This window comes from Arachis duranensis, unplaced genomic scaffold (genome assembly GCF_000817695.3).
Source record: "Arachis duranensis cultivar V14167 unplaced genomic scaffold, aradu.V14167.gnm2.J7QH unplaced_Scaffold_608113, whole genome shotgun sequence".
Classification (NCBI taxonomy): domain Eukaryota; kingdom Viridiplantae; phylum Streptophyta; class Magnoliopsida; order Fabales; family Fabaceae; genus Arachis; species Arachis duranensis.
This window is the reverse complement of record NW_026264987.1, coordinates 1,598,538-1,610,812: the sequence shown is the minus strand read 5'-3', so window position 1 is coordinate 1,610,812 and position 12,275 is coordinate 1,598,538. Positions and strand designations below refer to the sequence as shown.

Genomic DNA, 12,275 nt, shown 5'->3' with positions numbered 1-12,275 from the left:
TTGAGGATTACATTGAGTATTTGCACGAATCTCAAGGACTACTACGTAATATTATGTTTGTTTGTTTATAAGTATACAATCATGATTCTATATTTTCAAACATAAATTTAAGCATAGTAATTATTAGTCTTTGTTTGCTACATTACTTGGCCCAACCCATTTATTCAAGGGAAGTATAATTCTACTTTAATTTTATACAACAAATACGACCAAAAAAATAATTAAAAGAAGAGCATACAATAGAGAACTTAGCTAAGAAAATACGCATCCTATAAACAATGTCATCTCATCTCATGCATGGTACCACTTGTCTTTATCCAATTATGATTTGTGAAACTTACTTGCAAAGTTTGCTCATGAAATAAGAAACAATTATATTACGGAAAAAAGAGAAATCATCCGAACTTGAAACACGAGATAAATCCACCACGACAATTAAAAAATATCTATCACAATTCAATTTTTCTTTACTCGTATCAAGTAATTTTGTATAATTTATTTCTGTAAATGACAATCAAAAGAGTTGTTTGCAATATTTTAATGTTCATATCCAAATTAAGGAACATGACATGTTATAATTGACTTCCAATATTGTGCTCTACACAACTTTCTGTAACATGAGAAATATTAAAAGTATATATGTATTTGTATATAAGTTATAAACAGAATCATACTTGTTGCTATATTGGCGCCCCTTCTTTTTGGGACGCTCTTGGAGCAGATCTTATCACCTTAACACGAAATGAAGCCTACAAAATTTGAAGCATGGATAATGTAACCAAAATCAAATGTGCATGAGCATATTATTAGCTCAATGGTTCAGTGTACATTATACAAAATTGACTATTAAAATCAACGGAAAATTACAAAACTTAGATTTAACTGCACAAAAACCCTAGTGGGAAATAAAAAACACAATTGCAAACCTTAACCAAATCATTACATACCGAAAATGGAGAATCTAACAGAAAATCGAAAAAAATCTCTCTTCATGGAGACGGAATTCAACAAAGAATTAAAATGATTCAAAACTACTGTTAATTACCCACCTCACAGACACAAATTATGGAAATCCGTGAGAAGAAACCATGGGAAGTCGTTGCCTTCCTTAACATAAATTACCTCATTGATGCTGGATTTGACCACCAATTCATTACCATCAAAAATCTCTCCCCAACTATGCTCCTTTCCAAGTTCAAACGGAGAAAAGCCAAGAAGGAAAAAATACATTATACATCTAAACATAAAGGTATGAAATGGAAACTGAAATGCTTATAAAGTGCATTATCTTCACTAACCGTGTGTGTTATATTTTTTTGTCATAAAAAAATTATAAAATTATAAAACACATTTATATCTTATGAAGATTGATCACCTAATTGGCACCTGTAGTAACCATTACCTACGACTTGTGCAAATTGTTTACATCTCACAACTACAATCGAAAGCATAGGAGTTAATAGAAAAGAATCACCAGTTCTCAGGAATTTCAACTGCTAAAAAGCATTGTAACTTAATGCGCACTTGACCCTTATTGAAAACCAAGTTTCATTCCAAAAACAAGTTCCAACCAGTTAACACACATTTATATGTTGTAAGAAAAAGATAGAGTCTAGAACGTTTTTGCTTACCTTTCTAATTAATGCTGCTTGAAGTTAAGGAAGCCCATCATTGTCACTATAACGATTAATAGAAGGTGGGCCCACACAAGTTTTGCACCTTATCGAATGGCTTCTTTCGGTTGCTGCCACTAAACCACACCCTTAAAAGTTAAAATGTTCAACAACCCCGTCACGGATCATGCGTTAAACAGAAGTAGGGATCAAATAAGATGTAGAAAATTAATTAAACACCAATTATTCAGAACCTTAACTAAATCCAAAATATGATTAGTAAACTTCAAATGAATAGAAATAAGTAATATATGAAGAATCAAAATTTAATAGCCGTTGGAAGCAAAAAAATTCTGCCTATCGTGAGAAAAACCATATAGAAATGCAAAAACTTCTTTTTAAAATAGTCAAAGTTTCCACCTTCTCAACATTTTGATGCAGTTGTCCCAAACTCTTTAATACGATTAAAGAATACATACGTATATCCCATTTCTTGATACAAAAAAGGTAGCTAAATAAATATGAATATATGACTTGAACTTTAAAGTATAAGACAAACTAACAAAAGTAGAAACAATTTTCCAACAGTTCTTGCTATAGTAGATGTCTTTATACACTTTTTCTTTTTTGCATAGCAGTGATCCCCAAATTAGATTATTTATCGCAAAAAAGAGATATGTTCTCCAAAATATTGGTTACAATACAAAATTATACATCGGTAATAAAAAAAAGTTATGGTATAAAAAAAGAACCCCAACTCAAAATCTCGTGTCTTTTTTCTTCCTTTTATTATGAAACCAAAAGAAATCTAACAAAATCTGCATATTTGATCAACTTATAAAATTGATCCTTAAATAAGCATATTTCTTAACCCATTCAGAGCTTGATAATATAGGCAATCATCAATGTCTTCACCAATAGAAAAATTTTAACTATCTAAAAGTTTAGAAGTCTCTAAAGTCTAACAAATATCCAATTTCTAAAAGCAGATTAATATCCTGATTGAAATACTAATAAAGTTCTCTGGCAAGTTTGAATTAATCATTTATCTCCTATATAATGAGAAGCTCAGATTATCTTTTGACACAATAATAAACTTTAGTAACTTTGATTATATTAGCAATAAACAAAAGATTTTACCCACAAGGCAAAGAATAGTTGTTAACAATAGAATTATAAGCATGACATAATGGCAGTTCCAAAAGATAGTTGAGGTTATCAAAGCCAAAAATAATGACCATAAACAAAGATTCATTATTTAAACAAAATTGAAAATTTTGAGATATGTGGAAGGAAATTGGAAAACAATAAATAAAAAAGCACAATGTATAATGTAGCATCTAAAGATAATAGGTAAAAAGGACCATACCTTTTAGAATAGTGCCAGTAAATCCATTGTACATCTAGGACACAAAGTCTTCTCCACAAGTCCGCAACTCCAGCTGAACGAAGAAAATCATATAAGAGAGCAAGATTTATCCAATAATTATCAAATAAACAAATTAATATGAGAGAAAGAAATTAGTGAAACCAGAGTTGAAGAGTATTTACAACAAACTCTAGTACAGCATTAACTTTTGAGGATCCACTGTGCAAAAGGAAAAAAATTGGATATAAATAAAAACTGAAACATTTACCAAAGCTCTAAAAATATGAAACTCAATCAAAACCAAAGCTTTAATAATAATAAAAAAACTGAAAACTTTGCTTTTGAAAGCAACCTCATGGCTCTTGAATGTCCTTTTTTTACCCTTGGCAAAGCATGTGTACCCAAAATGGCCACGTCTCACTTCTTACAAAACTCATAGTGAACCAAAAATTGCTTCAAGAATCCAAATGCTGCTAATAGTAGTAAAAGCTTATACAAAAGAAAAATTGGTAAAAATAAAAAACAAAATTAAAGAGAAATGCAAAAGTGGGAGGGAAAACAAAAAAGAATAAAAATAAAAAAGCGAGGCAAAGTATGATGTAAAAAGTTGGGGTAAGTATGGTTTTGGTCCTTAAAGTTTTTCGCCAGAATCGAAACCGTCCCTCATCTAATTTTCGATTTAGAATCGTCCTTAACGTTTTTTTCGTATTAAAATCGTCCTTTTAAATTTTTTTGGACAAAAATACCCTCATCACTACCAACACAATTACCTCCTCCACCACCACCACCAACACCACCACCACCACCACAACCAGCACCACCACCACCACCACCACCACCACCAACACAAACACAAACAAACACAAACACAAACACAAACACAAACACCAACACCAACACCAACACCAACACCAACACCAACACCAACACCAACACCAACACCAACACCAACACCAACACCAACACCAACACCAACACCAACACCAACCAACACCAACACTAAGAAAACCAAACAACAGCAACTTCTTCCATTAACAAATTAAAAATACAATAACAAAAGCCAGATTCAACAAAACCAACAACAATTCAGAAGTCAAATCAGATTCAACAAGAACAAAACCAACAATGATTCAACAAATCAAGAAGCAGAAGAAGCAGAAACAGAGATCGAAGCAAGAAGCAGAGGCGGCGAGGAGCAGCGGCGAGGCGATGGTAGTTTAGGAATAATATAAAAAATTTTATTAAAAATGACGATTTTAATACGAAAAAAAACGTTAAGGACGATTTTAAATCGAAAATTAGATGAGGGACGGTTTCGATTCTGGCGAAAAACTTTAAGGACCAAAATCATACTTACCCCTAAAAAGTTTTAAGAATCAATAGAAAAACACTCACAATTCACAACATCAGATCACTACGGAAAAAAAAAATTACTCCAAAATATTAAGGAGATTTTTTTAACCCTATATAAAAGAGACAAATTTCTCATAATAGTGCTTATTTAACTCATTCTGTGCACTCTAATAAACTTTCTTATTCCCGAATTGATTCTGAATTTTCCATTGAAAAAAATAAAAAAAAAAAACCAGGAAAAGAAACATTGTTGGCAATGAATGATCAATGTAAGGGGGTTATTAATTAAAAATCAACATGTACATGTAGGAAATATGTAGTACCTTTTACACTCCGCATTCTCTTTAACTAATTGAGCTTCAAGTTCCTGAATTCTAGAATTAAGGCTATCCACTTTGAGCACTCTCATCCAGGTAAACCTTTTTATATACATAAATTGCAACTATAATAGAATCATTAGTAATTTAGTATCCATCAACTGAAAAGACAATGTATTTTCTTTTGTTATTTTATTCAAAGAAATGAATTTCAAGGTGAATTCCATAAATATTCTCATGAAACCCTAAAACAAACACCTCAGCGTCAAAAGTAGAGACACCTTGACATAGTAGAATTCTAAAGTGCACAAGTCCACATCATAAGAGCTAAGATCTAGCCAATGCACCCAAAACACTATAAGCATCATTAGCCCCAACCAAATCTAGGAATAAGCTTCAGTAAAATCACTCCCGAGAAATCATTTCAAACGGCACAAACTTACAAAATAATTAGAAGTGCTTGATAATTGAGATAGCCAACCCACCAAGTGTTGAGATAATAAAGACAAAACATATAGAGAAGGTTGAGAATTAAAATTAAAATCCAACTAAAACAAACTTTATAAGAAAACAACACAATGAGCAAGAAAGAGGTGAGAAAACTGAGACTCAACCAAGTGGTACTTACTCTATTTATAAACACATCTCAATTGAAAAATTTGAATTTTGAAATAGATAGCTCTTTAGTTTAAGAGGGAAAAGGAAAGAAACAACCTCTAGGAATTTGATATTGCACATTCAGGACACATAGCAATGAACCCAATATAAGAAACATACATAAGACCTCTTTAGAGTGTCCAATGAACAGTGAAAATGGCAAACGACAGCAGTAGATAATTGATAGTGCTCAGTGAATACTAATAGGATCCAATATATTTAATTAAAACTTAGACCCACAAAAAGTAACAAAAATATATTCACAGTAATAAAAAATATTTTTCAGACTATATATTATAAAACAGTAGGTTTAAGGCCCAATACCATAAAGACCAAAGGGATAACATAACTCTAAAGGGAAAAACTTAGCCTCTTTGTTTCTTATTTTGGAAACTGTTAATGGTAAAAAGAACTTTAAACTCTTCAAAAACAGTCTTGGTGGCCAATGAAATTTACAATTTAGCTTTTGTATTTTAGCTTCAAAACATGGATAACTATTGGTATAAATGTGCAATTCAGTTGACTATACAAAAAAAATATAAATTAGAAATAGAAATAGCCTAAAGCTTATAATCAAACGAATAAAGAAGTGCTTACATAATACATACCATATCTTCTATTTAGACTTGAGATCAAATTCTAGCTGTATAAGCTCCACTTTCAATTTGTCTCTTTCTTCTTCCAATGCTTTAGTTGCCTCCAATTTTTTCATTGCCAGAACATTCTTTCTTCTAATTTGGAGTTCTATCATGTAGTGATCTAATCTATCTATCATATCTGCAAGAAAAAGGACAGCACCTGCAAATTATATTGCCAATGAAACAAAAGCCCTGTGAAATTCAGAACATTAAGTGTTCAGATTCAGCATAATTATGATATTAATGTCCTTGTGAACCTGTTCTGGAGCAACAATTTGGTGGAATTGTTATCCCAGAAACAGTAGTCCTTACCTTCTTTGCTTCATCCCAAGGAAAAAGTAAAATTTTTTTAGTTAATCAATTCAAGAAACCCAAAATTGTTTAAAATAACGTATAATCCAATTATCAATAACAATACTCTGTTTCATTGAATTATCATGAATCTAGTTTTTCTCTGAAACCGAACTTACATCCCTTATGTAATCTGAATTTGTTTTTCTATATAAATTTATAGTTATATGCCTTAAATACTAAAACTAGTTTTAGACATTATGCTTCTATTATTGCTATAGCTTTTTTCAACAACAAATTGAGGATAACAAACGAAGACCCAACAGAGCAAGTGTCCCAATGAATACATCGTTAGAAAACTTAAATCAATCTAATGCCTACTAACCTGTGGAAGCTATTGGATCACCTAACAATTGCCATCATGAGAGCGAAAAACAGCTCAATGGCCACAAATCCAGCTTTTCGATTTGACCCATATTCCAATCACTCCCATAAATCTCAACCACTATCCCTCTCTCTGAACCCTACCCTAAAACAAATAGAGGGGTGTAGAAGAAAAAGGGCACAGAAGGAGAAAGAGAGCCATGATCAAAGCTTCATCCGACGACCAAGCTCCAGATCCATCCATGAAAAAATTGAAGAAATCAAAAACAATTCAACGAAATAACTAATCGAGCAATAAATAAGATCAAGTGTGTATGAGGATTAATAGCTCAATAGTTCAGTGTATATTATACAAAACTGAGTGTTAAAATCAACAGAAAATTACAAAACTCAGATTTAGCTACACAAAAACGATCCAATTAAAATTTGAAATCATTGTGGAAACACGCAAACCCTAGTGGGAAATCAAAAACACAACTGCAAACCCTAACAAAATCATTGCATACCGAAAATGAAGAACCTAACAGAAAATTAAAAAACAATCTCTCTTCATAAAGATGGAGTTCAAAAAAAGAATTAAAATTATTCAAAACTACTATGAATTACATATTAGAAAACCAAATTCAATCTAATTCCTATAATTTCTAGGATATTTGGAGAGCAATTGAAGAGATTCCATATGAAGTGTATATAGCTCTTATTATGTGTCTCAAGATCATTGTGTGTTTTATCCACATGCTTCTGTTTTAGTTGCTGCTAGAACTAAAAGATTTGCCACCTTTTAACTAAGAAAGCTATAAAAAAGAAGTATGCATTTATGTACAACGAAGGTAAGTTTCTTTAATCTCCAAAGAAAAATTAATCAATTAGGAGCAGAGTCTATAACACTTCTAAGTTACAGATTTTATTAAAAGCTGTTTCAAGGTTCATGATCATCCGAAGATCTTATTTATAATGGTAAGAGAATATTATTCATCAAATTATTCTCATTTTCTGATGATAAATAAATTTTAACTTAATATATTCTCTGAGAATGAAACCCAATAATTCTTACCTTAACATGCTTAAAACATTCCTCCTGCTGTTGCACCCTCTTCACTTTATCCTCTTGCTTTCTCCTTTTCATCTAACAGAAAATCGAAAAATAATCTCTCTTCATGAAGACGGAGTTCAAAAAAATAATTAAAATTATTCAAAACTGTTATGAATTACATATTAGAAACCCAAATTCAATCTAATGCCTATAATTTCTAGGATACATGAGAAATCCTATAATTTCGAAGATCTTCAACGCCGACATCATCAAATCGGAGAATCGAAGGAAGAGAGAAATCGAAGTTGTAAAGCTAAATATCTTTCAGTCACTCCCACAAATCTCTCCCAGAAATGGGTCCTCATCTCTCTAAACCCTAACCTAATAGCACGAGAGGGCTATAGCAGAAACAGGTGGCAAATAGTAAAAAATTAAATCAAACAACACAAGAAGAGAAATGAAAAAAAATAAATAAATGAATCAATCAATCAATCAAAATAGACCAGTCTGAACAGAAGGATCAGGCTTAGAAGCCAACTAAGTTTGCTGCTTCTGCTACTGAGCCGCCGCAGCTGAACCCTTCTTGGGTGGAGACGCCGCTGCCGCCGCGGCGATTTGCTGTGAGAGGTCCTCGGCGCCATCACCTCACGAATGGAAAGGGTTCGCCGTTATTTCTACAAAGGAGACGCGACACGAAGAGCGAAGAAGCAGACCAAAGAGAGAAGTGTCAATGTCGTCGGTGCGGTAGGGTGCTACGGCAAAGAAGGCACGCCGGTGCAGCTCGGAGTGCAACGGAGCGCACCAAAGAGAGTGAGAGGAAGTACGCCAGAGAGAGAAAAAGAGCACTGTGCTTTTCCTCTTCTTTCTTTATTTTTATGGAAAATTCCAAGGTTCTGAGAACCAGACCGGTCATCGAACCACTCTAGTTACTGGTTTATTGATTTATTGGTTCAACCAATTCCACCGTAGTTCAACTGGAAAAACCGTTTTATAATAAACACCTGATTCTATAAAAATTCAATGAATAAAGCAACTGGTTCTAAACACTCTTCTACTGCATTTTTTAACTTCAAAAGGGGATAATAAACAACTAGTTCTATGAATAAACAAACTACAATGATATGCAATGCCAAAAACAGGCCAATGATAAAATAATAAAGGGTTTCTCTCTTCAATTCTATGTTCAAGCTTGTGGCAGACCAGAATTACCGTTGAAATAGTCTTCCTTCTTAATTCTTATATACCTCAAAGAATTTCCAACAAAATGAAAATTGAACACAACACACAATTTTAAAACAAAAACAAAACAACACTCAGAAATCAATCACCTCTTCCAAACACAGCCTTAAAACAAAATAGAACAACATTTAGAGTATGGGCATTAATCACAAAAAAATGATTTCTGAAACAACAAAAACAGCAGAACAACATTCAGAGTTTGAGCATTGATCATAAAATATTGATTTATGAAACAAAACAAAAACAGAAGAACAACATTTAGAGTTTGAGCATTGATAACAAAAAATTGATTTCTGAAACAAAACAAACACAGCAAAACCAGCAGAACAGCATTTAGAGTTTGAGCATTGATCACAAAAAATTAATTTCTGAAACAAAACAAACAATCAACAAAACCATGAAAACCGAATTTTTTTTCCTTCAGAAGAAGAAAACAATGAAAACATGAAGCATATAATAAATCAATTATCACCAATATCCAGCAAGAATCTCAAAGACAACAATAAATACACAACAACAATTTAGCAAATAAACAAGGACAAGACCTAAATAGAAAATCCAACAAATTAAATCGCAGAAACCTAATAATTTAGCAAATTAAAACAACAGCAGCCCAAAAATTTAACAAATTATCAACTTAACAAGTTCAAGAATTGAAAATCACAACAAAAACAAAAACAAAAAAAAATAACAGAAGAACAACAAAACAACAACACAAGAACAATTAGCAAATTAACAAGTTCACACTAACAGTTAAAATTTACCAGAAGAACACTAATGCAAGTGGAATCAGCATGCTAATATGTTTTCTATAAAGATGCTATTTGTGTAGCTAAAATTTCCTAATTACTAAGATCCAATCATTCTAATTTCACATGCAATCAACTTACTAAGTTTCTAAAAGCTAGAATGATAAAACCAACCCGAAATATGGTTAAAGCATTTCATCAAACATGTTGAGGGCGGTAAACTTGAAACGAAATAAGAGAATTCAAAGCTTAATATCAATGTGATAGAGAAGAAAACATAACTATTGTATACTTTAATTTAGTCTATGAAAAAAATCCAAACCACTATTGGTGTTGCGTGAGTGTATTGTCTGGTGGCGGGTTTAGGGAACTCACCGCGACGACAAAGAGAGCAGTTTGACGGCTAGGTGGAGCGCGCGGGTTGGACGCAGATTTTGAAGCAGAGCAACGTGGCTTCCAGACGAATGCGAATGCGAACACGAACGGTGAACGGCGAGTGAACGCGAATGGTAAACGCCGAGCAAACTTAAACGGCGAAGACCGCGAACGAAGACGACGGCTGAACGAAGACGCGAACGTGAACGGCAAATAAACGGCGGCGGAAGCGCGGCTAAGCAGACAAAGACGACGGACGCCGAGTTCGAGGAAGCAGCTGCGATCGGTGACAGCGAACAGGGGTTAAAGACTTGGAGTACGAGGAAAGCTAGATAGACGGACGGACGGACGGCGGCAGTATGCCACTCCTTGCGGCGGTGGTGTAGACTTACAGTGCTAGGGTTTTTTGGCTGAGTTTCTGTGAATGAAAGAAAGGGAGGGAGAAAGGGAGAAAGAAACAAAGGAGCTTCAGAACCATTAGCTGAGTTTCTGTGAATGAAAGAAAGGGAAGGAGAAAGGGAGAAAGAAACAAAGGAGCTTTAAAACCAAGAGTGAAAGGAAGCCAAATTTGCCAAAAACGACGCCGTTTCTTTTAAACCGGTCGGTCTTTTATCCAGTTCAACCGGCCATTTCTTCGGTTTTTGGAGAAATGGTTTTAAGGGGCAAATTGGAACGTAATTACTGTCGGTTCATATTTAGACCGGTTGAATAGACTGGTTTGATTCAGTTTTTAGAACATTAAAAAATTCTACCGTGCGTACGCACGTTTTCAGCATAGTATGCTGACTTCGCGTGGCAATATGAAAGAACGACACACGGTGATGAGAATGGTTGTGAGACAGAGCAGAAGAAACATTACGTCGTGCGATTGAAAGTAATTATGTAGTAATTAGTTTTATAATTAGGTGTTGGAATAATGGGCATTAATTTGTGGGCTGTAAGAACTTTATATTTTGAAATGTATATAAGGACCATTAAAGGTAATTCATTGATCTTTTTGTTTTATTTAATATTAGGTTCCTAATGAATGTGGCATAAAGAGAATTATTATTGTTATATTGATCCATGATTATGATGAAAATATAGAAATTAGTAAGGAAGTTTGGTTTAGTTTAATTTAATAGGCATATTCATGAAATGTGGGATGACAATAAAGTTTTTTAGATGAATCATTGATTTTGCAGAAAAAAAAAGAGTATTTTTTAAAGTATCTTAGAGATAAGATTTTCAATCTTGGGTCAGTCTAAGATCAGCGTAGGTTATTTGGGCATATCTGATGTGCTATTAAATTTGAAGCATTAGATCAGATCGACAAATAATCCAATGGCTTATATTTAATATATAAATAACTTATTAAAAATTATAATAAAAATAACAAATGTTTTAATATTTTAAAATTGCCCCATCATAAAATAAGAGAGAATCAGGAATGAAACCCTCGTTTTAGCTGGAGATTGCCGCTGGAAGGCTTTTCCCAAAGAAACCCTTCGACAACGATAGAGAAGATCTCTGGCAACAATTCTTCCTCTCTCGTCCTTGCTTGGATGATTGTCGGCGCGAAGAAAATGATTAATGAATACCTATTAGCTTCTTCTCTCGTTTTCTTCTGTTCCTTCCACTTCCTCTCTCAAATTTCATGATTTTTCATTTTTTTTTTGTTAAATTATGATTACGATGGCTCTGTAATCTAGAACGGTGAATAATTTCGGATTATGATACCGGATTTTTTGTTTCAAGCACTTGCTCAAGTGTTTTGTCAAAATAAAGAGGCCCTGTTCATGATACAGGGCTTTTAAGAAATCATGTTTATTTTCATTTATTCGTGTGAATATTTTTCATAAACAAATTATTCAAACTTTGAAAATTAAGCTATATTTATTTGTTGATATTTTTTGAACAAATGATAGTCTATAACGTAATTTTTGGAGTATTATTTTAATTTATTTGGATATTTTTAAAAAAAATAGAGAGAGACAAAAATTAATTGAAAATGAGAATACAAAGAATGAATTAAATCTCAATTTGACCCTGAAATTTAGTCTGATACTCAGAATGACCCTCACAATTTTATCGGCTTCAATTATAACCCTCAAATTTGCAATCGTGGCTCTTACTTGCTCCTGCGATTATCTCCATCACCGGATTGCTAATCTAATGTAATTACATGACACGATGGACACTACTTAAACGACAGGGCATTGGTTTCACGTCCAAACCCTTTGAAAACCACGTCGTTTCCGTTGTTTTTTGGTTAAAA

At 33.1% G+C, this 12,275-nt stretch overlaps 1 long non-coding RNA gene across 6 annotated transcripts; it reads right to left on the bottom strand.

Moving 5' to 3' along the window:
* Positions 1-775: 775 nt before the first annotated feature.
* LOC107462254 (uncharacterized) lies at positions 776-10,534 on the bottom strand. 6 transcript variants are annotated; one of them, XR_008005539.1, is made up of 8 exons: positions 10,019-10,534; positions 7,677-7,748; positions 6,624-6,850; positions 5,918-6,107; positions 4,659-4,777; positions 3,165-3,201; positions 2,983-3,055; positions 776-1,762 (listed from the first exon to the last, which is right to left on the bottom strand). It is a non-coding gene; the product is annotated as an uncharacterized LOC107462254 (long non-coding RNA). The 6 variants fall into 6 exon arrangements; XR_008005541.1 differs by lacking the exon at positions 3,165-3,201 and having other exon boundaries at positions 776-1,177; positions 1,632-1,762; positions 10,019-10,532; XR_008005538.1 differs by lacking the exon at positions 3,165-3,201 and having other exon boundaries at positions 776-1,185; positions 1,632-1,762; positions 10,019-10,531.
* Positions 10,535-12,275: the final 1,741 nt, after the last annotated feature.